General features: G+C 42.4%; 1 protein-coding gene and 1 long non-coding RNA gene across 12 annotated transcripts in view; one reads left to right on the plus strand and one right to left on the minus strand.

Annotated features, from left to right (window-relative positions):
• LOC309334083 overlaps positions 1–6,566 on the plus strand; it is a 46,607-nt gene extending 40,041 nt beyond the window's left edge. The window contains exons 2-3 of one of the 2 annotated variants that reach the window (XR_014152855.1): positions 839–983; positions 6,109–6,566. This is a non-coding gene — a long non-coding RNA (uncharacterized lncRNA). Of the gene's footprint in view, positions 1–838; positions 1,169–6,108 lie in introns of those variants that run through there. The other variant, XR_014152854.1, reaches the window with a different exon arrangement.
• DACH2 (dachshund family transcription factor 2) overlaps positions 1–23,786 on the minus strand; it is a 325,632-nt gene that overhangs the window by 27,987 nt on the left and 273,859 nt on the right. The gene's annotated exons all lie outside the window — the stretch shown is intronic.

The raw sequence follows: 23,786 nt of genomic DNA on the forward strand, positions 1-23,786 counted from the left end.
GCTAACTTGTAGATTACCTTATTTGCCAGTTAAGCTTAGTTGCACCGCCATCTATTATTGAAAGCCGTAGGTATGCACAACATTATTTTTTACAGACAAACAGGAAGCAAATATCTGCCCCAAGATATTTACAATCTAAAATTATATAAAAAGGGAATGATGAGAGGAAGAAGAGGAAAGTAAACAGGATGAAGAGGTGATTTTCTTAGTTGCACATACTTGCACATAGGCCCTAATACAAGTTCTGCCCATCAGGAGTAGGGCAAAGTGACTTATCTGACTTATCTGGCAGCAACGGAAAAACAATGGAATCATTTGAAGTGTTTGTCTATTCATTCAAATCAATAGGTACTTTTCCGTACAGGTGTCAACTGCAGTTTTCAACATACTGATTGTGAGGATTTTGTTCAAACTGTATTTCAAGTGAATCTGATCTGCAGTTCTTAGCCTAATACATAGATTAGAATGCAGTTATATTTTGTTTTTCACACTTCTCCCAATGCTGCAATAGAGTTCTCTGCTAAACAAATGTACAACAAAACTGCACTTTTGGAATAAAATGTGTGGAGAAAAAATGTGTAATTTAGTATAAAGTCCACACCAATATGGGTATTTTAGATGGGGTTGGGGGGCAATTTGATGCAGCTCACATTTAAAAATGAACTTATCTAATTTGCATTTTCCAAAACAATTGGCAAACTGAAAGCACAGGCACACTTCGGAATTTAAACCTCTGTGACAGATTTATTCATCCTTAATATTAGAATACAATGCATATAAAACATATGTATTTTGTAAATAATAATGTTAATTTTGTGTGTATGTTTGTTCTCTTTAGTTTCAGATTGAGAGATTGATGCAGAAACAGGACAGAATGGCCTTATCAACGAACACAGGCAAAACAGACATGGTCAGGGAATAGACTGATGCATCCTTGCGCACATGCACCCACCCACCGTTTTACAGAGCTATTCTTGTCAAAGGTGTTTTAAACAGACAATCACTTAGAAAATATCAGTACAATAGCACAAAGATTACCCTGCAATGCCGAATTATGCCAATATACTTGTTAACAATGATACCTAGGTAATTTATACAGTCGTGACATTTACCTGCATGAAGCTCCCATTAATAACACTGAAGATTATACCTATTTATAACTGGGTACATATTTAAAATAAATTTTGGTGCCATAAGTTCCTGTCAACAGTGTGTGTGTGTGTGTGTGTGTGTGTGTGTGTGTGTGAAAAAACTAATTTGGACTTAAATCTTCATGGTGAGAGGGAACAGAAATATATGGCGAACATGGATAAGAATTTGGGGAGAAACACGGTTAATTTGGTTAGTAAGGAGCTCAGATCAGCAAAGCCACAGAAACAACCAAGTCAAAACATTCCGTCTTCAGGGACGATGGAACTATTTTAAAAACTTAAAATCATCATGCAGTACGTGGATTGAAAGCTGATGTAAATACCATAAAACCCACTGAAAAACATTTCTGGGCAACAGCTCTTCCACACACACACACCCTAATCCATCATCAATTATAACACCTCCAAGTAATCCAGAACTTACTAATAACAGAATTACAAGAGGGACTGACAGTTGCTGTTGTCTCTGCTGTAAAGGAAAAACCAACAGCCCACCAGCAAACCTGTAGCCCCCAATGACAACCTACATAGATGAGCCACAAATAAACAACAGGTGCACCAGCATTTGGGTACCTGTAGAAAAGAGTCTCTAGATTATTTCTCCAGGAAATGCTTCTGCCTGTCAGAGTAGAGAGTGCTGTGGGCGGGGTGGGGGTAGCAATTCCTATGGGGCACGTTCTCTCAGAGACAATCTGTCAGAGGCTACATACTAGAAGTGGCATCAGGTCACTCTTTGGGTCTCCATGTCCCTGTCACCCCCTTTTCCCCCTCCCTCTTTCTGCCACTTCCCCCCTCTGCTATTTTCTCACTGTCTTTCCCTATTGTCAACCTCTCCCCCACCTCCTTCTGCTCCCTCCTCCTGCTCTCCTCCCCTCTCTCTTTCTCATTCACCCCCTTTCCACTCTCTCCTTCATCCCCTCTCCCCCTCGCCTTCTGCTTCATCTCATCCATTCCCTTCTATCTCTCTCCCCGGGTCTCCTGCTACTTCCTTCCTTCTCTGCTTCAACCACCTATTCTCCCCTTTGTTTCTCTGTCTCATCCATCCCCTTTTCTCTCTCCTCTTTTGCCCCTCCTCTTCCCCTCCCCTTAAAATAAAGGCAGGCGGTTTAGGCTTGCAGGCTGCCCATTTATACAATATGAGTACAGAGGGACAAACTGACCTAAGGCAGATTCCTATGTGTGTATAAGCTTCGCAAACCTATTTATATGAAACTTATCCCTTTCCAATACCCAAACTTCCCATGAAGTCTCACCCCCCCCACACACATTAAATAACGTTTCTGTTTGTTTGTTTCTCACTATCATGGGTAGGTGAAACTTGCCCATGCGGGGTGGGGTGGGGGTGGGGGTGGGGAGAGAATTCTAAAGAATCTTGAGTTTCCTTGGCAGATTCAACCTTTCCATATTAATGTTGAGATGATTTTTTCCCCTAGCTATTTTGTTGCAAATATTTATGACTCCATATGGAACAACAGATGTTCAAGGAAATGCATGGCAGAGAAGACTTCATTTTCAGCAATTATCCTTCTACTTGTTGTCACACTGTAGGTGGTTTTAGTGCATCTCTCTAAAAAAATTTAAAAATAAAGTAAAATCCATCCAGTCCCACTCACACACTGTAAGGACATCAGCAGAGATCATTATGCTATCCTCCCCCTTCCTTCCTGAATACATTGGCTTCGGGGGGAAAGTGCCATTAATTTCACTTAATCGTAAGTGTGGGGCAGGCTGATACAGTGCCAGTTCTGCAGGGGGACCAATCTCCAACCCTATTCCCTCACCTTGCTGAATTCCCTTATATGATCTTAGAATCACAGAGCTGCAAGGGGCCTTAAAGTTCTTCTAGCCCAACCCTCTGCCAATATAAGAAATATTTTTGGGTTTTCTAGCTTGTCGGACTCTACATCCTATTTAGATAAACAGAGCACCACTACATCCACCATGTTGTCTCAGCTCCACCAGGTTTTGTTGCACCCAGTATAGATTATGCTCTCCATGTGTTTTACCTATGGCACTTTGACCTCTTTGACTTGCTGTCATGTGCTCCAGCACTTACAGTTTAATTCCTTTAATCTACCCTCAAGAGCAACAGAAGATGAATTTGTCATCTATGTGACAGCCCTTCAGGTATGTGAAGAAGGCTAAATAGTGCTTGTTAATAATCTCTTCTCCAGGCTAAATACGACCATCTCCTTCAATGTTATCTATACATGTACTTTGATATCCATACCACATATATACTGGGGTGGCAAAACTTTGTTAGCTGAAGGGCTACACTGCATTCTTGGCAACCCTTCGGGACCACCTGGCAGTGATGGGGAGGGCACCAAGCAAGTGTTTTCCCTTTGTCCAGTAGACTAGCTTTTACATACACTCTCACAGCCTTCTCTGTCCTGCTTCCAAGCAGGCCAAAGGCATTATCAGAGTTCAAGGATACACTTCCAGCCAAGAGGCTGCAAATCAGGGCTAGTAGGGGTCATGCCATGCAGAGAGGTGGGTGGCTGTGGAAAGACTAGAGGGAGTCCCGAGGCCCAGAGAAAATTCATTTCAGACTGTTCTGAAGCAGATCCCTCCATTCTGTAGGGAAAATGGGAAAGGGGAACTGAGAGACAGCCCTGTCTTCATACAATCTGAAAATTTGCGACCCAGGGACACAATCCTGCACACCACTAACTGCAATTGCTGAATTAATAAAATGCATGATCCCGTGAAACCATCCATGAAATGGCCACGGTAAAAGATCAAGTTCAGACTTATCCAACAATCTTGCAAGGTTTAATGCTATTGTAAAGCTGAAGTTCTTAACATATTAGCAATATATGGAGACAAGTTACACCCCATGAACCCTACACACACACACACACACACACACACACACACACACCAGATAGGAAATGGTGTTTCCCACTTCCTGTTTTATTAAGGTTTATTTTACAACTGTATTAAATAGGTTATAAAGGACAATCCCGCTATTATACCCTTCCTTGCTTAGACTTAATAAATATTATATCCCCACCATCTATTAAAGCCAAGCAGTGGAGAAAATAAGTGAGGTTGTAATCTCCTCCGCAGATGTAAAATACCCTTAATAAACTTGGGGTGTATAACAGTCAGGAACGAATTACTCATGTCTGCTTTAATAAAATAGTACCCTTAAAGCAGTATTACTCTTAAGGTACTGACATTCCCACTGGCGCTACAAGCATATCCTTTCAAAGCAACACAGCTTGTTAAAAACAGCAAGATATCTTCTTGCAATAGAGAGTTTGTGTCCAAGCAAGATACAAGGTTTGTCGAGAAAGTATCCAGGGAGCAATAAAGCTGATGGGAAGCATATTTCTCGGTGGTATTTTAGCACTGTGAAAAATTCAATCACGGGGAAAAAATGTTTAGCTGTAAACATTTGAAGAGTCATATAAAAGCAATAGCTTTCCTGCAACACCTGCTTAAATAATTTTAAGAGGTGGAATGGAGCCCCCCACCCCCACCCCGCTCCAATCTTTGAAAAGCCATTGAGGACATTGTCTATTAATTTCCCTGGTGCCATCATGGCCGGACTCTTGAAATCAGGCAGAGTTAATAGCAGAATTCAACACAGACCAAGGGCATTTGACCAATAGGGCTAATTTTAACCCCCCCGCCGCCACAATACCAAATATCTGTTCAGTATTAAGATAGGAAAAACTGTCATTCTTCCATAGGTTATTTTGCAATGGCTTCAAATGTAAGAGCCAGTGGTAGAGTAGTTATATTAAGAGAATATTAAAGGGGAGGCCTGGGTTCAAATTCCCTCACAGCCATGAAAGCTCTTTAGGCAACCTTGGGTCACTGTTTTTCAGCCTATCCTACCTCATGAGGTTATTCCGAGGATAAAACGAGGAGAGGAGGATTAACCTAGATTCGAACAAATCCTCCATCAAGAACCAAAGTCGGGTTTGTCCAAGCTAAAGCAGGCTCTCTCCAAATCACCCTGAACCAAAACAAGGACCTCCGAGATGCTTCAGGGCACTTTGCTAACTACAGATGCTTGGTTAGGAAATGCTGGACGTGCAGTCCTCCTGCTTCTGAGCCATATGCCCCTACAGATCCACTCCTGTCAAATCAGTTTCACACTTAGTTTCCGTGACTTCTGAGTACACAGAAGCCTGACGCTCTCCCACTCCCACCCTGCAAATCATCAAAACTCCTTAGCCCACCTTTCATAAAATTTGCAGATTAGGCTAGGGATGTGTCTGGCATATGCCTGTTTGATAATAAAATCACTGCTGAGAATATCACGGGGGGGGGGGGGAGAGATATAAAATCTAATTTAAAGGTGGTCAGTGCATAATCCTCTGGGGACTTACTTGTCTGTAAGTCGCCAGCTTTCTTACCTGGGGATGTATGCTTTCCAAACTGCGTATCGTGACATATTAGTGTGTCGGCTGCAGTGTGTAGGTGTGTTGTGCGAACGCCACCTCCCCGCCCTGCACACCCCCCCCCCCGCCTGGTGCTCCTCCTAAGGCTGGAAAAGGGTTAGTGCTAGGAAAACTGAATTATTGTGTCATGAAATGGTGCATGTCTAAAAAGTGTGTCACCAACATGAAAAGTTTGGAAAGCTCTGCTCTAGGGTATAAACTCACATGGGTGGTTAGCCATACCTGTTGGCCTTTGCATTGCCGAATATGAACTGAGAGCACACCCTAGAACTGAGTGGACACCCTAAAAGCCACCCAAAATGCCCGTGGCAGGTGAAGATCAGGAGTGGTTGCAAACCAGCTCTGCATAGGCAGCAAAACAAGATGGCAGAATCCTAAGCTGGTAGAGAGAACTGTGACCACTACAGGTTGCGGGTGGAGGTGTTCTGGTTTTGAATGCTTCCCTACATTACTTACCAAAGCAAATTTTAAAAAAGGTAAGAACTTGGGGTGGGGAATTCTAGCAAAGCCTACTCGCTAGGCTATGTTTCTACTTGCAGGGAAATTTGATAGAAGGGAGCGTTCGGAAATGTGGGTCCTCACAGGCTTCCTGAAGTGCTACAGCCCAGCCTACCAGAGCAAGCCTCTGCCACCTCATTGTGCTGCACGTGTGAACCAGCCTCATTGCTTTTTAGTGAATCCCATCACTGCTCTATACCATTGTTAGCAAAGTGCTAAAAACTGTGTTTGCAAAGGTGAAACGAGCAAATGTCCCAACGAACATTCAGACAGCCAAGCAATCATAATGAACTGGAAAGTTTATCAATCTTGATCATCACCTGTACAGAGTTGTTGTTGTAGTAGTAGCAGCTGTCCCCCACCCCCCACCCCCAATTCCTCCCACCATTTCTTGTGAAGACTGCAGAAAAAAGGAGCCATTCAGTCTTTCAGATTAATGAAGTAGTGTATAACCTCTGTGGTTCAATTGTTCTCAAACAATAAAACATGTTCCTGCTTTTACAGCCTATTCTGTTTGGATTTATATCCTACAGTAATAGCTTTTGACTGAAATAAGCTACTTCTACTATTCCTGAAAGGGCAGGAGGGGGAGGGGGAGGGGGTCCTAAGACCATGTAAATTGGACAGTGAGTCTGGGAGTAAAATAAAAATAAAGTAATGAACTATATAAAACCTTAAATTACCTAAAGAAAATGTTTCAACTGTTAAAGAGCATGCAAGAATACTCACTTGCAGCCCCATCAACAGCTGCTAGCAAGCCATCGTTAATGAATGTAACTTGTAGGAGGACACGGCTGCCAGTCAGATCAGTAAAACAGTGGGTTGTTTTTCTTCTTCTTTCAAGCAACTGCAGACCCACCACCGCATCTGGCAGGCCCCACTAGAGCCCATCACTGAGAGATGCCCTGTGTCCTCCTCCTCCTCCTTTGAAAGAGCACACCTGGGATGAGGAGCTGCCATTTTAATTTTTCAAAATTTCATAGAATTGAAGAGTTCAAGAGTCCACGAGGGTCATCTACTCCAGCCCCCTACAATTTAGAAATCTTTTTGCTCAAGATGGGTCTCAAACTCATGACCAGAGATTAAAGAGTCTCATGCTCTATCAACAAAGCTATTCCAGAGTGGGAAACATCAGGCCCAGAGGCCATAGGTAACCTCTCTGACTCTTCCCAAGCCTGCTTCCCTCCCCAGTCCTACTCTGCCCTGTCCCTGGGTGGTGTTGCCTGGCTAAAACGTGTCATTGGACTCTCAATACAGATTCTTGCTTGCCTGGATAGGGGGCAGAGAAGGGTGCGAGTGTGTGTAGAAAACAAGTCTACCAAACAAAGGCAAAAATTACATCAATTGCCCCTTCCACTATTGCCTCTGGCCCCACCTACCAACAGCATATTGCTCCTGAAATTGGCCTTCAGGCTCAGGGGGGAGGAAAAAACTTAAAACTTGAATAACTGACCTGGAAAGACCACAAAAGTATGTCTTAAAGAGGCACTGAAATACAGTAAAAATGGTGCCTGCCAAAATTCAGGAGCAAGATAATTCCATATTAAGGGGGCCATCACAGAAAAGACATTGTGCCCTTAGTGGACATCAGCTGTGTCTCCATGGGCCCACCTTGACAGATGACAATAATAATAATAATAATAATAATAATAATAATAATAATAATAATAATAATAATAATTTTATACCCCGCCCTCCCCAGCCAAAACTGGGCTCAGAGCAGCTAACATCAAATGTATAACACATTAACATAAAATCAGGCAATCAATTAAAATACATCCTAAAATCAGATCAGGATCAGAATAAAATCCAATCAGACGGCAACCTGCAGATTAGGGTTGGGGACCTTAAAAGCTCACCAGGCCCAACTGTTTGTGCTGAACTTATATGAGCTTGTGAGAAAAATTGGGAGGCCACTTTCATGCAAATTCTAATGAAAGGGGAGAGGGAGTCAGACTGAACCCCGACCAAAGACCTGAAGGAACAGCTCTGTCTTGCAGGCCCTGTGAAAAGATGTCAAATCCTGCAGGGCCCTGGTCTCTTGTGACAGAGCGTTCCACCAGGCCGGGGCCACAGCCGAAAAGGCCTTGGCCCTGGTTGAGGTCAGTCTAACCTCCTTGAGGCTCGGGACCTCCAAGATATTATTATTTGCAGACCGTAAGGTCCTCCGTGGGGCATACCAGGAGAGGCAGTCCCATAGGTACTGACTATGTTGGTCAAAAAAGGGGAAGATAAAATTATAGAATCTTAGAGTTGGAAGGGACCCCAAGGGTCATCTCAGCTAAAACATAAATAGAAGACCCTATGGGTACTCTGGTCCTGAGAGGGCACTTTGCCCCAATCCCCCTCAACCTGGAAGTGGCCCTGGGTAACTGGTGCTGCAAAGTGTGCCTGTGTTGAAAATTACCGTATTTTTCGCCCTGTAGGATGCACTTTTCCCCCTCCAAAAATGAAGGGGAAATCTGTGTGCGTCCTATGGGGCAAATGCAGGCTTTCGCTGAAGCTTGGAGAGCGAGAGGGGTCAGTGCGCACCGCCCCCTCTTGCTCTCCAGGCTTCAGGAAGCTATCAGCAAGCTTGGGGAGCCTGCGGGAGTTCCTGCAGGGCTGCCTAGGCTGCGGATAGCAGCCTGCTGCCCGGAGCGCGGGGCGCGCTGAAGCAGTGCGCCCCACGCTTCGGGCAGACATCTGCAGCCTAGGGAGGCCTGCGGGAGTTCCCACAGGGCTCCCTAGGCTGCGGATAGCAGCCTGCTGCCTGGAGCGCAGGGTGCGCTGAAGCTGCGGCTGGGGGGGTGGTGTAATTTCCCCCCCTTTATTCCCCCCCAAAAAACTAGGTGCGTCCTATGGGCCGGTGCGTCCTATAGGGCAAAAAATACAGTAGGGCATGCAAGGTTCTGCCCAGGCTCTAGCATGCTTTATAGTTAGTCCAAGTAAAGTGGAACATATCATATGGTATATCTGACTGATTCAGTCTTGTGGATAATCACATTGATTGGTCTTTGTGGGTGTAGGGGTGGTTGCAAGTATCTATGCTTCTCCAACAGGAAGGCAAAGATCCAATCACATGGCTGTATGAGCTGCCTTATAGGAACTACTGGTTTGCCTAGTCCAGCGTTGTCTACTCTGAATGGGGGTATATCTCTGGCCGATTACTTTCTCTTCACCAGCTACCTGATCTTGGAAGTGGATATGCCACAGAGATTAAATTGAAAAGCATTAAGCTATGGATGGAGAACTTGTAACCTTCTAGATATTGCTGGACTAGATATTGATGGGAGTTGTGTTCCAACAATATCTGGACGGCCACAGGTATCCCACCCCTGACCCTCCCCATTATAATGGTTAAATTAGCTTCAGGTAGGCGTGTAGATTACTGGCTTTCAATCTTGGCTACAGGCCTCATATCTCTTCCCAGCTGTTGCACCAGGAGGGACCCAAATGTTTCAACTCTGATGTCTTTTTGACAACAGACTGCTCAAGCTTCGGTTGTTCTCTCTTGAAGAATCTACTTCTGTTGCTGTAGTTTAAATTATTATTGATGCCATCTATGCTTTTGAATGCTTAAATGCTTTTAAACAGTAAGCTTCTCTGAAAGCCTGTGGGCTGAAGAGTGGGATGTGAACATTTGCAATTAATAAACAAACCAAAGGAAAATGCAAAACAAGCAAGCAAATGGACAAAGACACACTTCTTTGTTCCCTCATAAGCAGGAGCCCTGCTGGTCTTCAGACTCCTTATGCAAAGTAAGACCAATGGTCTATCTAGTCCAGTACTGTTTCTACAGACAGGTAGCAGTTCTACAGGGTTGCAGAAAGGGGCAATCCCAGCCCTGCCTGGAGATACTGGGGATCGAACCTGGGACCTCCTGCAAGAAAGGCTGCTACTCTAACCACTGAGCTACAGCCCTCCCCTTTAAGTCCTATTGCCAGGTAGGGTGGGTACACATAGCCCCTTCCTCTTGCACATGTCCTCTCGAAACCCCACCTCTCCTTCCATGTCTATCATTTCATCTTTCTCCTCCTACTTTCTCTTTTCCTCCTACGTCTTCCTTCCCTGTCTGGTGTCTCCCCTCCTCCCTGGGCTATTCCCTTCTAGGTGCCAAGGACTGTCAGTCTGCTTTTCCACTCATGGCGTGAAGATGTGCAGTTCCCCACTGTGCCCTGGTGATGTGGATCACTAGGTGTCAGCACCTACAGATCAACTGTCCTCTCTTCAGCACATAGGAGGGCAGGGCAATAGCAGTGGCTGGTGGCCAGCAGAGAGGCCAACGGTGGTTAGGGTGGACAGCAGAGAGGCCAACGGTATGTTCAGTCAGAGCCAAGTAATTCCAGTTTTGTTTCCATCCTCCCACCTGCTGAGTTCTGTAAGGGCAACATCAAGACTCAGGAGGAGGAAGCTGACACCTGGGCTGCCCTCTGGACTGGCTATGAGTAAGAAGGCAGGTAGGTGGGGGCTTTCTGGGGGATGAATGATGCTAGCAGGGTAACCTCCCCCCAACTGCTATTCTGGGCTCCACCCCTGGGCTCCTTTCCCCTCTGCAGGGTAAAAGATGCTTGTTAGTGAGGGTAAACATATCTGGAAACATACAGAAAAATAGCAACACATGGGGAGACTCAGATGAGAAAGCCACAAGGGTTAAGCACTCTCCCCTGATTTTTTGTAACTCACAACTGTAGCCTACAAAAGCTGTTTTCAATTTTAAAAATATCCTATTAGGGTTTGCTTGCTCTAGTTTTGTTTTGTACAAGATGATGTTGCAACAATTGTCAGAGTTCATTAGTGACAAGCCATTCCTTCTTATTCAAAGTTCAGGACAACACACTCCTTTTCAAACAATGTCATTTGGAATGGAGAAAGTTTATTTTTCATGTCTTGCAGAGTTTCTGCCAGCTTTGTCCTGATATGATCCACTTTTTAATTCTCCTTACAGCACAAATATTTTAAGATCACCATGGCTGATTTTGCTTTCTTTGTCGGAATGATGACTGCCTCATACAGTGGCTCAATTATTTATTATCATCGCCATTCATTGAGTATTTTTGTAAGGAATGTACTCAAAGAGGCTTAACCAAAGTACAAACAAACAATCCACCCCCCACAATTAAACAATTAAGAAGCGGACAAAAACATAAAAGCAAAGCTTATCCCCCCCTCAACAAAGAAGCAGAAAGAAGCAGAATGCTAAACAAAACAGAGGATTGCAGGCCATAGGGAAAGTTGGGCTTGAACTCCCTCCCTCCTAGAAAGAATAAAATAGGAAGGGGGACACTGATTCAGTCTTATGATGTGCCTTAGTGAGAGTAAATCAAAATGATAAAGCAACAAGTATTAGTAATAGCAGCAATAATAAAAGGTGAAGCAGAACAAGTGAGAAAGTATGTGGGAAAGGTGAACCTCCTTAGTCCATACTTTCTGAGACAAATTTGCGATGTAGCTTCCTAAGCCATGTGTACAAAAATGCACACCCTGAGGTAAAGTGTGAATAAAAATGCACGTTTTGGGGTGAAAATATCATACGGAACATTTGGTGAAAATGGCAAACAGAAACGCAATATAGTGCGGAAAATTGCTTTGCAAAACTGCATAGGAAAATATTATATTAGGAGAAAATTCACACCAAAATGTTGATGAATTTTCATAAGGACTGATCTGGAAATGTGGAGAACTGAACTGGAGGACTAGAAAATAAGAAAACTGAGAGAAACTGAAAATAACTCTTTTACCAGTCTCTAAAGAGAACACAGTAAGTGGTGGAAGCAGGTGGTTGTGCTGCTTCTATGAACTTGCAGATAAAGAAGGAAGAAAAAAAGGGGGTGAGGAAGTTGCCCTAATAGTTCATTAATACAGCAAAACAATATGGGAACTGTGGCTTCCCTTCCCTTCCCAAACATTCCTCCTTTCTGTAATCACCCCTTGTTAGGGAGATGTTTGGTGGCTGCTTGTCATGGGCAGCATCCATCTTCATTTGTATCTATCAAATCCATGTATAGATGTTCCTGTGATCCTAAATACTTGAGATGGCACATTTGTCGCCAACATTACAGTGATCTCTCTGAAGTGCTGGTGAGAAGCATTTGGTGCTGGGGCTGAGTTGAAACATTTTCGCTATGAAAGCGGGTTTGGAAGGGAGCACCAACAAATTATCTGAAATGTCTTTTTTTTTTTTTGCACTGGTTTTACTGCCCCTAGGCAGCTGCTTTGGCGTTCTTCTGGATGGCTTACCAGATCCAGCCAATAAGGGAACACATAGCCAAAATGATCCAGATTTCCCCACCACCTTCATGTTGAGGACACTCAAAAGCACCCCTTGGCTACTTCAAAAATAAGCACACAACCATCACCCTGGCACCCTGACTCATGAGAATCTCACTGAAACACTCTCTCCCCTTTGATTATTTTCAGTGTAATTTATTTTCTCATAAATTGATGGATAATTGTCAAAAGAAGAAAAAACGAGCAAATTTTTAGCAGGGCACACTGCCATTTTGAGCAGATAAATAACGGGAGGTGTAAGAGCTAAGCAGCTCCTTCCTGAGTTTTTTGTACTATGAAAAGAATGTTTCTAGAGAACATGTTAAACAATCCACATAAGCTTGCTAACTTTAGAGGCAAGTATTCTAAAGACAGAACTTGAGACTCCAAGAAACAAATGAGGCTAAGATTGAAGAAGGTCCTATCTTCCTGCCGCAATAAATTCTTGCATGGGTTGTTAATAGACATATGCTGCTAACCCTGGAGCTCTTTGGTGTGCGATTCAAGAAATATGCCTTTATTGCCAAAGTAACACCCACCTACCCCAAATATAATAGCAAGTAATGTGATCATTGCCCTTGGCGGCACCATTAAACTGGGCAGTGAACTGCTGCAAATAGCTGTGAGTATTCAGCATCAATACAGACTTAAGGAGGTTGGGTTTTAACAGCCAAATGTGCACCACAGTCTACCCAAACATAAAAAGCACCTTTCAAACTTATATTTTTTTTACTGAAATGTTAATGACCAGAACAAACTATAGGAGGCTCAAAAGAAAAGAAAAAATATTTCAGTGGATGAAAGGAAACACTAAATTAAAACTCCAGCTTTTTTAAAAAGGAGGGTTGGTGGTGCTGTAATTTATCTGCTTTAAGGAAATTGTTAGCTAAGGGGATGAGGAAGATATTAATCTTTCTCTCACTCACTCCTGTTCTCTGGAAGAAGTGGAAAGGTTATTTATTTACTTAAACATAAAAACCAAAAACAGTCAACAAGTGAGCCATCTCTGAAAAGCTTTGCTGGGATAATAGTAACTTAATGGTTTCCAAATATACGTTCCCTACAGCTTTGTTTTAGCAATAAATAAGAGCACATTGTCACAGTGTCGAGAGAACGAAGTCGGAATAAAACAAGTTTCTCTTTCATGTTCTAAATGATCAGAACAGAAAAGGAGAATGACACTTATGCGGAAATGTATTGCACTTCCCAACAGAGAAATATTTACATGTCTTTTGACCGTGAAATATTTACACAAAAGCCATGAGAAAGAATGAAGATGACTTGGGAAAACTGGAGAGGGGAAACAAACTTCTGTGATTAATCCTGCTACCAATAAGTGCCCCTGGATATGCAGAACTAAAGGGAGCAAGGTAAAATGAATTTACCCAGGAGACAATTCAGGCAGGATTTCCAGTGTGGGAGCCCTATAGACCAGAATGACAGTCACAACTGCATAAATAGTTTTTCGACCAACTGCCCTTCTCAATGCAAACTGGAGATGGCATGGGGATTGCGGGTGATATGGTGCAAATCATCCTGTATTCTGCACACTAGAGACTTGCTGTTTTTCAAACTTTTCTTCTTCTTGAAAGCAGAGGTGGGGATCTTTTTTCGGTTTAAGGGCTACAACGCATTGCGGGCTCCTGGAGGCCACCTGCCAGAGGCAGAAAGTGAGCAAAGCAACAGATACGACTCTTGCACTTGTACATTCCAGACATACAAAAACCCACAGATTTCTACATACACACAACCGGCATCCAAGCAAGCAACAGACACAGGTTTCAGACACAGATCTTTCTCAGATCTACCTGAAGATGCATATCAAAACTAGGATCTTAAACATGCAAAGCATGAGATTTACTGCTAAGGTGCAACATCTCCTCTGCAAAATGGGAGCATCCTACAGCAACTGCTTTGTTCAGCGTCAATGCACGCTACCACCTTGGAACTCCTCCATGCAAGCAAGCTTTATTCACAACTTGTTAAAAGGGACCATCTTTGGAATCACTAACAGCACCCATAATCTAGGGGGATGGCTGCTTCAGCTTGTCTATAGCTGTCTTTAACTAGAACCTATGCAGGATATGATTGTTTTTAATGGTCTGAGAACTGTATGGTTCAAAACATCAGAAACCACCCTCCCCAGATCCATTAGGGATTATATATCATCCCAAGCAATTTCTAACCCAAAATCTGTACAAATTTGTCACCGTGCATAATAATAAAACATATAGTAAGGCAGTTGTAATGCTTCACTTGTCATTGTATTCCATAGTTAATTAGTTTGTTGCCCCGCCCTTGTAAATTACTGCTATTCATTTGAGCCCTTGAGATGCAGCAGGTTAAAGATCTTAAAAAAGAAGATAATAAAAAAACACAATAAAAGCAACACTCAATGGGGGAAAACATGGGCACCTGCATTTGAGTAGCAGAGTTCATAATTTCGTTTGACTCTCGAAAACTGCCAGAGCAGTATCTGTTCCAAACGATAAATCCCAGTGTTGCCAAGCTGAGATTGTTTGGTTGTACTGCTAGCATGAACACATCAAAAACAACTTTGTCAGGAAAGGCAGCAGCTTTTGGCAGCCGGGAGACTAAAAATTGTAAGTTTCTGCTGTAGCCGGCAAGGTATATATTTTATTATTTTCATTATTTTTTGTGGGGGGTGGTGGAAATAAATGTGAAATTCAGTCTTCCACAAAAGAAGCAGTGTCATGAGAAAACTTGGGACTCAAAAAACTTCTGTAAACGCTGCATTTTCAATATTGGAGTGTCAGTCTTCATTCATTCCTTGACAAGGTTGTCAGTCAAACGGCAATCTAGTTTTGTTAAGACTTTAACCAAAGATCAAAGCAATGATACTGCTGAGTTCACATTATCTTCCCAGAGATAACGACTCAAACACTTTCATACACTGCATCGATATTAACTTTGCTCCGGTCCATTCTTCCCGGGCAAATAAAATGACACAACGTTTGGGCAGCCTCTGTAGGCCTCACTGCTTCCCCCCGTCAATGGATCTATTCTCTCCATGCTTTCCCCCTTTCTTTCCCCCCAACCCCTCACCCCAGCTGCTAGCTCAATACTGTGGCCGGCCAGCCCAGCATTCAAATAAACGGATGACCATTTTAAAAAAGAAAGAAAATGAAACATTCTGTCTCCCTCTCTCGTTCTGGGTCTCCTTCTTGAAATATATCAAATGTCTTTTATTCAATAACAATAGTTAGGCAATAAAAAGATGAGTGAGCAAAAATGCGGTATATCATCATTTTGCTTCTGACTTTAGCCCAATGGCAAATGAAAGGCATCCAGAATCAATTCCAAGAAGCTAATAAATTCCACCAGTGAAAGCAGGGAAAATATAACTTTTGCAACCTCATCATCCAGCTGATTTGTAAGCAAAGCTGGCCCTCGTTCCTGAACAGTATGTCACCTACAGTTTCACTTCCAAGTGGGTAATATAACATTTCTACGGAGCTTATATTCAGAGGCTAAACATATTTATATCTTCTTTCCCAAAACATACAGCCAGCTAATACCACAGTAAAAATAAAAATGTTCTGGCGACGGGAAATAATCACATTGATTGCTATCAGTTATTTCACCAAGTAATGGTGACAGAAAGGTATGTCAGCATGCAAGGCTGTGCAGGCCGGGCATTTTTTAGCTTTGCAATCATTGCAAAGATCTTTAAGGGTTTTACAAGGTGCCCTAAATTGGTTCCTGTGCACTTTACAATTGCAGAATGGTGTCTCCAAGGCCCACAATTGTGCGTGTGGAAATATTAATGTCTTGGTACACCCACTGGTCCAGTTCAGATGTTATGGGACAAACTATGGTTTGACTGTTGCTATATAAAGAGCCCTGGCCTCCCTCCACCCCCAACCTTTCACAGGTTTCGTTTCCCTCCCTCACTTCCTGGTTTGCATGAAGTATAACTGGTTGTTGCACCTGTACTGAGCAAGCTAATATTACCACTACCCATCACTCACCTCCAACTCAAAATCGGAAGCCTTTTCAAAGCATGGTTTCTATATCTAGTTTATGAAGAAACAATGGCTTGCAGTAATCCGTTTGTGTGATTCAGATGCAAAGATCAACTAAACTTATTGCAAACCAGGAGGTAAGGAAGATAACTGGATCATGCAAATGGAGGCTAAAACACGGTCTGGTGAATTGGGCAGAGCCCATTTCCCCCGGAAGACTGAATAAACCCTGAATAAAAAGAGATGGTTGGATCCAAACTTAGATGTGCTTGGGGGCTGACTCATTGCAATAAACAGGATTTAAGATAGTCTGCAGGTTCAGCTGAGTCCCGTGGATTTCAAAAAGTTGTGCCCATCAAGTTTTATAAGTCCCGGGACAAGATCATATTATTACATATTGTTACATATATATAGTCCTAAGCATCTTATGACCACTTTACTTGTGGGATCACCTTAACCCGCCATATGTGCCTGCTTGACAGCTTTGATTTGCATAAGTGGTACTGTTACAAGTGCCACACAATACACATCTTGCACTTGTATGAAATCAATCTTGTATTGTGGCTGCACCTACACTTTGGAATTCTCTGCCTATTGCTGTGCAATACTCTTTTTGTCAGCTGCTTAAAACATTTTTTTTATATGTTTTACCTCTTTTTAGATACTGTTGATTTTAATAATCCCTTTAAATACCTATTTTAACTGGTGTGTGTGTGTGTTACTGATAATTTCAATGTTTCATTCTACATTTTTGTAATCCACTTAATAGTTTTGTTTTTACAATCAAGTGGAAAAAAGATTTTGTTAATAAAATAACAGAAAGGACCAAGCAAGAGAGAAAGAATTCACATTCTAACCTGGGAATTGGGAACTGACTGCTTTTAATGAAAGGGCTGGTACCATGCTGTTTTTGTGTGATTATTTGTATGTTTTAAACATACTTTATTTACATACATAATTATAATTATATTTAATTGTTTTAAAGTATTGTCATATTCTATGCTTTTAGTGGTTCTTGTTTGTATCTGTAAACTGCATTGGGTCCCGCCAGGGAAAATAAATCTATATAACAACAATGATAATAATGATAAAGATAAAAAGATAATGATATAATGATAAAAGATCTATAAGGCAGAATGTGGCTAGAACAGCCCTGACAGATGGCTGCCCTCTGGAGAAACAGGCTGTGTTCACACGGCAGTTTGTTCCATCCTCATGTTTCCCTAACTGTTAATTTCTGCATTTACACGATGTAAAAGCCACTTCCGGAAACATCGTGGAATGCAATTGCACAGATTTAGTGCTCATTTATATGTTACTTGCTTCCAGAAAAAATAAGAAAAAATATGTTTGCTAAACTTGCATTTTATTCCACTATGTTTCTGGAAGCTGGCTTTTTTAATGTAATGTGAAAGCTCAAATGTAATGCAGAAATTAACTGTTAGGGAAAATCAGGAAAACTGAATAAACTGCAACCTGAGCCACAGAGAATAAATGTGCTGTATCTTCTGCATGTCACCTGCCCATACATCTAAAGATGCTTATCTTGTTTCCACTTAATCTTCTCCAGGCTAAATGTACTATGTACACAACTCCTTCAACTCACAGGACTTAATTTCCCAGTCCTTTACCATCTTGATCGCCATCCTCTGCATATGCTCCTGTTTCGTCAACATCCTTCATAAAACGTGGTCCCTACGTTCCAGATGTTGGTCTGAGCAGCATAGAATAAAATTGAACTATTAACCCTGACACTATTGCTTTTTGAAACAAAATAAAAAAATTCCTTCCAGTAGCACCTTAGAGACCAACTAAGTTTATCACTGGTATGAGCTTTGGTGTGCATGAACACTTGTATCTGAAAAAGTGTGCATGCATACGAAAGCTCATACCAATGACAAACTTAGTTGATCTCTAAGGTGCTACTGGAAGGATTTTTTTTTATTTTGTTTCAACTATGGCAAACCAACATGGCTACCTACCTGTAACTAGAACTATTGCTTTTGTTAATGCAGCCCAACACTGCATTAACCTTTTTTAAGCAGCCGCACTGCACTGCTGGCTGATCTCTAGAAATAAGAACAACTAAGATGCTGACATGGGCCAACCATGCTAAGGGAGGCCTGCTAAAGAAAAGGACATAATAAGTGGCAGGCACAGCTGTGTATCATGCACCACCATTGGAAGGAAGGGTATCTATGTCACTCTCGCCTCTCATTCTCCACCTCACCCCAGTGTTGGGTACAGCAGGGCATGCTCCAACTCCCTGGAGTCTTGCTTCAGGCCAAAGATCCATATAAACCAGTAACAGGTCTGTCCTGTCTTTGTATTTAGTGAGAAGCCCTAGATGAAGCTCAAAAACAGGACACATAGGAATAAGCCATGCAACACCCAAAATCTGGTAGTCGATGTCATACCATTCTTAACGTGATTTTTACTTTCCGATTTTGTATTTTGCCTTTCTGCCATGGAGCTGTAAGCAGCATATGCTGTTCTCCTCCCTATTTCGGCACCGCAAACATTATGTGAAACGGACTGAGTAGCAAGAGATTCCAGAGTCTCCCAGTGAGCTTCATGGCCAAATGAGGATTTGAACCTGAGCCTCCCTGGTCCTAGCCTGACACGCAAAACACTACTGGCCCTAATATATTGCCACTCTTCTTAGGTTGTGATGCTCAGAGCTTAACACAGTGTACAATGCTCCAATGTATGAGGCAAACCCAAACATTCTGTGTGAAGTTAAAAACAAAAAACAAAGAAAACCAAGCCTCTCAACCTCTGAGATGTGATCATTCCCAGCGATGGCATTTAATAGTCTGCTAGTTAGAAGCTTTGTATTGATTAATGAAGGCTTAGCAAAAGACAAAGAGCCTACAATGGTCCAAGATAATTCAACATTGCTTATGACATCAAAGATGTTGCTTAGGTTTGCGTGTGAATTACGGGATGTGTGGATCAGCCGTGTGCAAATTAGCCACCCTCCATTGTAACTGTGAATCAACATCAATACCGGCTTTCTTTCTTTCTTGATGTGTTCACTAGAAACTTGAAAGACAACCTTGAATCTCTTTATTTATATCCTTCCATGGCCCCACCAGTCAGCCTTTCATGGCTGTCCTTGTGACACTATTCTAAGAGCTGATAGCAAAAGATGCCATTAAAAATGGTCTTAGCTACAGTGCGCATTTAGCGCTGGTTAGAGGAAATAATTGCAGCCAGGGAAATGCTAGCCAGTCAATTAACCCCTAAATCACATCTTGAGCAGCACAGTAAATAAAGGGTACAGGTTCAAGTCTCAATTAGGGTGACCGTTTCCCACCCACCCCGCTCCTTTAATAATGTAGTCTTGTGGTCAATTAAATTCCTTAACACTGGATTAATTGCTAAAGGAACAACGGGCAACTTCTCATTTAAAGGTTAGTTATAGAGTGCCTTAGCCTATTAGGTTTATTGTCAACTAGTTCTGAAGCATCAGTCAATTGTGATGGGAGTGTGGGGGAGATACTTGCCAGTGCCACTGAACTATTCCCGGCAGCCTATTCCTGACCCTGCCAGTACCAGCCCTTATGCTGCCCTTCTTTCAAGCTGCAATCCTCTATCTACTTACCTGTGCATAAGCTTCCATGAACTCATTGGGCCTTACATCTGTGGAAACATGTATAGGATTCTGCTGCTAGGGTCACTTCACAATAGGTACTTCACATTCGTGTGTTTTGCTCCCGGTGTTGTACTGGTGCGAGTGGGAGGGAAGGGAAGGGAAGAGAGCTGGTCCCTTTGAATGTTTTGATTTATACCCCACCTTTGAGGATACAGATGGGGAACCTTCAGTCAATGTTGAGTCTTGAAGGCCTGTTTAAAAGTGTAGAGGGATGTGCCTGATCTCACGTGGTACTGAATTCTACAATTTGGGGGGCCACCACGGAGAAGACACTATTCCACATGCCTGCCAGCACACAATGCTCCTAACATTTTGTCTGTTCCAGCAGACCACAGGGTCAGCCTATAAGAACAGAAGGAGCTGCCTCACACCAAGTCAGACCATTGGTTCATCTTGCTCAGTACTGCTCACACTGACTATCAGCAGCTCTCCAGTGCTTCAGGCAGGAGTTTCTGCCAGCCCTACCTGGAGAAACCAGGAATTTACTTTGGGCTTTTCTGCACTCTACCACTGAACTGCAGCCCTTTCCCAAAGCCATTGTTTTATTGTACAAATCGCCCCCTCACCAAATGAGCCCTCACCAAATGAGTGCTCCACCATAAACTCAGATCTCTTTAAAAAAATTAAAAGACTTCAGCTTATAGCTTTAAAAGCTATAGATGCTAAGCCCATCAGCATTTTTATCAGTTTGCATGGCATATTGGTGGAAACAGCAACTCAGGATATTAGTTTGGCTTTCCATCTGCTTGCCCTCTAGATTTGTGCCATTTATGAAGCACTCCTTTGCTACTCTTTTTTGGGGAGAATAAAGTCTGGGATCACCTCATGGGAAGCGAAAGACATATGCTGATATTCTAGACGGCGACTGTTTGAGGTGGGGGGGGGCTGATTCTTCTTGGACAGCATTCTGTTGAGTAGGTGCTGGAATCATATAAAACAAACACACCAAAAAGGCAGAGAGAGAAGGAGTGGGGGGGAAAGTCAGCTAAGTTCCTGAGCCAAATCACTGATCTTTTCTTATTTTCCAACTCATTAATTTTCACCCCTTGCTCAAAAATGAAAACAGTCCATCTGAAAGACTGTCTATTATTACTGCAACCCCTCCCCTCCCCAAAACTATTTCCAAAGTTTCTGAAAGCAACAATAACAGATGCTGGAACGGTTGAAAGTATCAGAAACTGCAATGCCACGCAGAATAAAACTTCAAAACAAAAAGCAGAGGGGGAGAGAGATTTGTACATTATCCCAATAACTGGGAATTATTTCAGGGTTTAAAGACACAGGTAGACAGTATTTCACCCCTTATATAATAAAACTTACCAAATCCAACCTAGTCTCTACAAACAAATGGGAAAAGGATATGGCCCTTTCACAATATTTGTAGGCAATTGCTTTTTCAAAAAACAGTGTTACAAATTAGCTTAGATATCTATTGCTAAAACTTGGGCCGCTTGAGGAATCTGGTGTTCGTAAAAACCACTATGAACAGACTTCAGTTGCACCTTCCATGTCTGGTTTGGAAGTTAGCTAATTCCTGAAACTTCTGGAGCGATTTTTGGCTCAAAGTATGTTTGAAAGTGCATATTTTGAGGCAAAATTACATCTTAAAATGGATATTTAAATATGTGTTTAAATGCTAAATTTTCATGCTCATTAAAAGAACAATTTAAAATTAACAGATTAAAGCACAAATGGAATTGACTTATGATGAACACATGCAAAAATGTCATGAACTAACTTACCCATCCTCAGCTAAACAAAAGTGCCATATATTCAAAAATGTAGAAAAGCGTTGGTGTGTTGTTTCCCTTGCCTATTTTGAACAAATTCATATTTTCCAGTTTATAGAGACTACATAATACAGGGGAGAATTAAACTTAAGGCTGCTGACATGATTTCTAGGGGCCCAGAACACTGCATGTGAATTGGGCTCTCCTTCTCACACTCAAAAGTGTACAAAAACTTGCATACACTAGAACATTCATACCCTCTTTTGTAGGAGGGATAGAGTACACAAAATAAAAAGTAAGATATATGACAGACAGAATGCCATCAGGTGAAGCTTTCCCCATAGATGTAAAGGTAAAAAAAGGTAAAGGATCCCTGGATGGTTAACCCCAGTCAAAGGTGACTATGGGGTGTGATGCTCATCTTGCTTTCAGGCCAAGGGAGCCAGCATTTGTCCGTAGACAGCTTTCCGGGTCATGTGGCCAGCATGACTTAAACTGCTTCTGGCGCAACGGGACACTGTGACAGAAGCCAGAGTGCATGGAAACGCCGTTTACCTTCCCGCTGCAGCAGTACCTATTTATCTGCTTGTGTTGGTATGCTTTCAAACTGCTAGGTTGGCAGGAGCTGGGACAAAGCAACAGGAGATATTTCCATAATAGAAAAGGCCTAACCTGATGGATTTCTGCCTGCCATCCAGCTCAAGAGCACTGTTCTTCCCCCTGTGCCAATCCTGAATGGTGGAAAGAACTTAAGTTTCATGAGTTGTAAACTGGTTATGTTGCTGTAGACCTTTTGTCAGTAGATCTTATGTTAGCAGTACTAGATAAGAGTACATTTCAGATGGGGGTTGTGATCAAAGGAGATTGATGATTTACGGCAACTAAGCCCATGCCTGGAGAAATCAACATTAAATTCTTAAAAAGCAAGCTGCGCATTCTAAAAACATTTGTTGTGATCATTTATTTTTTCCTTAATAACTACAGCAATGTTACCAGAACAAGTCAAATAGCTACCACTTTCTTTTTCTTGTTTTGAGCAAAAAGTATTTCAGTCTTTGACATGAATCTCTCCATTTACAAGTTTTTACCACCAGCAGCAGTGAATCCCCCTATTTTTCCTCTATGGGTGCTAAAGCAATTAATAACCTGCCTTGCCCATTGCTGCTATAAGTTTAACCCCTGCCTCCACCAACTGCATTTACCTAAAAGAGACTGAATAGCAACACTGTACTACACTGCAAGCGGATCATACACTACTTGCCCCCCCCCCCAATAAGTATAGCATCACTGGGCTACTTTGTAGGGATGACATAGCCTACCTGCAGAAGTGCGGGTTGTCCTCCCTTTATATAGAGTCCAGGACGTATAGCCACGCAAAGGCGGTGATCGCCCAAAGATTAAGGGATATTGCCAGACAGGAGGACATAGCCCGTGTGAAACCTGGGTTGTTTCTGGGGGAGCAGATGTACTGAGCTGCTCCAGCTCGCTACCTGGCGGATATCCACTACGTGGAATACCGCAGACTATTTACCACAGCTAGGCTGAATGTTCTTGACTCGGCGGTTCTGAAGGGAAGATATGGAGGAGTCCCATATGACCAGAGATTATGCCATTGTGCGTTGGGTGAGGTAGAATCCACAGAGCAGATTTTACTGAGCTGTCCCTTCTACAACGATTTAAGACAGTATCTTATAACCCCATATTTACCCCAGCTCAGTCCCCGACAAAGAGGAAAGCAGACAGCATATCTGCTAAATAAGTCTTCTGGGAAAACAACTTTGTCAGTGGCTAAATTCCTTTTCCTGGCACTCAAGTGTCGGAAACGTATAACTGAATGCCTTGATGTGGGTTATCTGTGAGAGGTTTAGTACTGTGGCCCTACCTTATTATGTACCCCTATGATGTTTTAGTTTATAACTCTGTATTGTGTTTTAGTTCTGACTATCGGTCGAATAAAGGAAATTGATTGATTGACATAGCCTACACATCGTCGAGAACAATCCTCCTGCTCCTTGCAATATGATTGATTTTATTTCCATTAGCAGGGCATTTACTTGATACCCACATACTGAAGAAGAAGCAGAAGAAGAAGAAGA

This window comes from Podarcis erhardii (assembly GCF_964252035.2).
Source record: "Podarcis erhardii genome assembly, chromosome: Z".
NCBI lineage: Eukaryota > Metazoa > Chordata > Lepidosauria > Squamata > Lacertidae > Podarcis > Podarcis erhardii.